The sequence below is a fragment of the Tupaia chinensis genome, unplaced genomic scaffold (assembly GCF_000334495.1).
Source record: "Tupaia chinensis unplaced genomic scaffold, TupChi_1.0 Scaffold149501_1, whole genome shotgun sequence".
NCBI lineage: Eukaryota > Metazoa > Chordata > Mammalia > Scandentia > Tupaiidae > Tupaia > Tupaia belangeri.
The window spans coordinates 3,242,844-3,247,869 of record NW_006209345.1 but is presented as its reverse complement, the minus strand read 5'-3'; the positions used below and the strand labels follow the sequence as shown (position 1 = coordinate 3,247,869).

Here is a 5,026-nt window from a genome sequence, read left to right as displayed (position 1 = left end):
AAAAACAGCTGGTGCTTTTTTTTTTTTTTTTTTTTTTTTTTTTGAGAAGTTTTTGTTACAGGACACATGGACTTGCCTGAGAAACAGAAAGACAGAAAACTAGAAATCAACCCCTGAGGGGATGGCCATGCTGCAATCCCCTCTCCTCCATTCTCCTCTTGGGACTTTGGGCACACATGCACATGCATTTGGCATGAGTTTCAAGCCACTGGGTTCAGGACTTGAACTACAGTCAACTACTTGGGATTCCAGCACCTTAACCACTATGCCACCTGCTGTTCCTGGGTTCACCCTTTTTAACCTTGCCACTGGCATTAGCTTTCTTGGCGTCAGGTTTCTTCTCTGTATCCGCTTCTCATCTTCTATATCTCTCATCTTGCATAATGGGAAAGAGGGTAAATATAATTCTTAGCATTGAGATAAATCTGAATTCACATGATATAATTTGTCAGACTTTTCCAAAAAAATTAAAGCACTGCTTTAGAGAGCAATCCTCATGTTAAAACTATATTTTTACATATTTTTTTCTTTAAATACTAATGACAAATTTATGAGGTTAATAGACCTGTAATGGGACCATGATACTACTAATAATATGAAAATAAGGGGCCATTCATTTATACAGAGTTTTAGTTTTTGCTATAGGGAACATGTGCTTGCTGGAGAAATCACCCCCTGCGAGGGGAGGGGATGGTCATGCCACAATCCCTTTTCTGTGCTCTTCTCGGCGTTTTCAGTATGCACACACAAACATACCCTGTGCTTTTCAGGCTGCCAGGTCTGGGACTCGAACTTCATAGTCAGCCATGTGGAATCCAACTATCTTAACCTCTGCACCACCTGCAAGAATACAGAGTGTTCTCGAATGGTATAATATGAAATAAGATCACAGAATCTGTTGGGTCATCAGAAAAGTCATAATACATTTTTGAGAAAAATATGTCATGACTTTTCTGACAACCCAATATGTACACATGTGAATCACTTAAGACTTCAGAAATTAAATTCGCTTTAAGAGAAGTCATTCTCTGACTAGCAGATGGCATAGCAGTTGTTTTGCTGGACTCTCACGTGGCTGACTTCAAACTCAGTGGTTTGAAAATCATGCTGGGGCGCGCTGGCAGGTGGCATGGTGGTTGTGGCACTGGACTCCCACATGTCCGATCCGGGCTCAAGTTCTGGACCTGGTGGCTTGTTTCTCACTTTTTCTGTCTGACTGTCTCTGGTGAGTGTGTGTGTGCTGTAGCAAATTAAAAATAATAATAAAATGAATAATTCTTAAAAAAAAAAAAAAAGAAAATGTCAGGCACATTTGGATGCCTGTCCAAGGTCATGGGAGGATAATGAAGGAGAAGGGATTACAGTGTTGCCATCCCCACCAAGGTGATTTCTCACTTTCCCTCTCACTGTGTCTGTCCCCGGTCCCCGGTCCCTGTCCCAGTCCCAGTCCCTGTCACCCTCCTCCCCACTCCTGCAGTGTATGCACCCTAAGGCAAAAACCTTAAAAAAAAAAAAAAAAAAGTCATTCTTTAGAGCAGAGGTTGCAGAATTGTGACACATAACAAAAGTACTCTGTGTAGAGCTCCAAAACAAGTATTAGTCTAAACTGGCAATAACTGCAATTTAAATTAAAAACTAAACCCTATTAGCTTTACTGTGGTTATACCTTTATTTATAGCCTACAAGTTTTTACTGAGGTAACCTCTAAAGTCCCTGCCTCTAACCTTTTCTCCCACCATAGAAACAAACCAAAAACCAAAGTAAAGTCTCTACAGTATTCTTTTTCATGAATGTCTTTGGCAGTGCTTCCAACTCCTAAAAGTGGAAGAATCTATGAAAGGAATTGAGGATGAAAACCGTATGTGTGATATATAAAATCCATTCTAAAAGTATAAATTGAGAAAGAAAAGGGCAGAAAGAAGGCCGAGCAGCAGTCCACTCTCAAAAGGAAGAAAATAAATAGGGTACTGTTAGTCGTCTGGCCCTTTTTCCACATTATCTCTCAATTAGAAGAGTGTAGAACCAAAATCCCAAACCGAAAAGATAATGACTTCAGAGGAGGAGCTAGAGAAGTGAATATTTGATAAAGAAATAGAGCAGTAGCTTTAGCTGTCAATGAGTTTCTTTGGTCTCGCATTGGTGTCTTTACTGGATCTTTATTCATGTCAGTCTTTTCTGTTACCCAATATATTTTGTTTTTACCCTTTTAAAGAATTATTTTATTTAACTTTATTATTATTATCATTATTATTATTCTCCCATGGTGGGGGGGCAGTGAAAAAGCAAGCCAGGAGGTCCGAGGCTTAAACTACAGCTGGCCATGTGCGAGTCCAGAACCTTTAACCACCATGCCATCTGCCACGCCCCCTCTCCGATCTATTTATTGATTTTGACATTCAGTCTCATTGCTCATGTCCAGGGTGACATATTTTAATTTCCCAGGATACTGTCCACTTGAGTCTCAGGTTCTCTTCTCTGACATCACTTGTTACACATTTAATTTATTTCTGCTGGACCTTCCCCAGTTGCTGCTGAGATTGAGCATTTGTTACCTTGCCTCTCTGCTTAGGTATTACATTGCTAGGTAAGTTATATCTGCCATCTCCCCATGTTGTCTTATAGGCCTTAACACATGCAAAGTTCTTTCATTACATAGCAGGCATGAAGGCCATAGCACTTAACTCAGTTCTCTTTAAGTATAATCTACCTCTCTCATGTCTTTAATTATTTGGTCAATACCTCCTTCTGTGGAGTTTAGTTGTTCACCTTATTATTCCAGCATCGTGAGACTCAGTGGCTAAACCCAGGATCTTCATACTTTCTAGAGACTCATAAGTAACCTAGTGATACCTGACTTAAATTTCTTCTGGTGAGAGATTGTTCATAATGAACCAGAACTCAGGTGGTTCCAGCAGTGGTTGCTTTGACACCTGCAGACAGGACCTGGAACTGCTTCATTGTCATACTTGTATACTTGAGTGTGTTTCTGTTGTTTGTTTTTGCTGTAGGGTGTGTGCACTTGCCAGAGAGAATCTAGCAGGGGGAAGGTTTGAGAATGCATCCCCTAGTGAGGACAGCCACAATGCAACCCCTTCTCCATTCTCCTTCTGGGATTTTGGATCCATACTTGCCTGGAGTGTTTTTCAAACCACTGGGTCTGGGTCTTGAACCATACAGTAAGTCATGTGGGATCCAACTGCCTTAACCACCATGCTACTGGCTGGCCCCAGAACACTGTGTTTTTCTTTTATTTTTCTTTCTTTTTTTAAAATTATTGCTCTTAACTGGTACACCACAGTCTCCAACCTCCTGCCATGGCCCTTTTTAGACAAGTTCTCTTGCTATGTTGCCCAAGTAGTCTTGAGCTTGTGATCCTTGTGTCTCAGCCTCCCAGAGTTAACTGGTATAACTGGTACACACCATTGGGTCAGGTCTTCAGATTGAACCGAAATCAAACCCAGCCTCTTATGTACTCAGCAACTTAGCAGTGTATACAACTGTGGTGGTGCCTAAAAAATTTATTTTATTTTTTTAATTGTGAGCGGGTATGTGTACTTGACAGTGAGAGAGGAAAAGGGAGAAATCCTCTCCATGGGGTGTGATCAGACTGCACCCTTCCTTCCATTTCTCCATTCTGTTGTGGTTTTGGGTACACACATACCTACACCACTGTGTTTTTCAAGTCACTAGGGCCAAGACTAAACTGTGTAGTTGGCTTTGTGGGATCCAGGTTCCCTTAACCCCTGTTTGTAGGTTGGTCCTAGGATTCTTTTTTAAGTTTACGTATTTCTTTCTTTCCATGAGAGACATACACACACACCCAACAAGGTTCCCACACTGTAATGTACCTTTAGTCCCAACTGGCATGGATTGTAAGCATAGATCCCCATGTTTGGTATGTTCAGGGATGTCCTAACATACCTAGGACCTACTTCATGTATATCAGGTTGGGTTAATGCTACTCTATGGACTAGCCCCTAGGTCCAGATTTTTTTTTTTTTCCCCTTTTTTTAATTACCAGAGGGCGTGTGTGCTGCAGAGATAGAAAAAGCATTTCCTAGTGGGGCATGGTCATGCTGCAATCTCCTTTCCTCCATTTCTCCATCCTGTTAGGTCTTGGGGCACACACATATGTACCCAGTATGTTTTTCAAGCTGCAGGGGCTAGGACTTGAACCAGGGTCTGCCATGTGGGCTCTGACTTCCCTTAAACACTAGGCTATGGGACCAGCTCCTGAGCCTAGAAGTTTTAAATCATCTTTTTCTTTCATAATTTGTCACATATTTAAAACTTTGATCCTTGAGACATCCTTATGAGAAGGAATATGGTAGTATATGTTTTACTCATTAGGAAATGGAGGCTCAGAGATATAAAATGACAGGCCTTAAGGTTATACAACTAGTAAGTGATAGAGCAAAGACTGGAAACCAGGTCTTCTTACTTCAGGTTGAATTTCTTTCCATTATACTGTATTTTCCCTTTCTCTTTTTTCACTACTTGAAAATGATACCATACTCCTGCACTTTCTCTTTTCTTAAAGTTCTGTGGCTTCGGGACCAGCAGATGGCGTTATGGTTATGTCACTGGACACCCACATGGTCGACCGTGGTTCAAATCCCAGACCCAGCAGCTTAAAACTCAGGCTGGGTGCATGTGTGTGCATGCCCAAAATCCTGAGTGGATAATGGAAGAGGAAGGATTACAACTTCGTTATCCTCCTTGAGGGGTGATTTCTCGCTTTCTGTCTCTCTGACAAAAATCTTAAAAAAAAAAAGTTCTGTGACCTCTTCTACTTTTGGACCTTTGCATATACTTTCCTCCTCCTGTTTAACTCTACCCTTCAGTTTGTTTTAGGCTGATCAAGCTAGAGATTCAAATCGCATTAACTTAATCTTTATATTCTCTGGGAAATTTTTGACATCTTCCTCTTTTCCTGCTACCTAAGATGTACTTTCTTCCCATTTTTGTAACATTTGATTTTTCTGCTGTTATAGCAAATACCTTGATTGTCTTTGCACTTACTCCA

At 40.9% G+C, this 5,026-nt stretch overlaps 1 protein-coding gene across 3 annotated transcripts in view; it reads left to right on the top strand.

Moving 5' to 3' along the window:
* The window catches only part of KDM2A (lysine demethylase 2A), a 153,117-nt gene that overhangs the window by 45,644 nt on the left and 102,447 nt on the right, over positions 1–5,026 (top strand). The window lies entirely within an intron of this gene.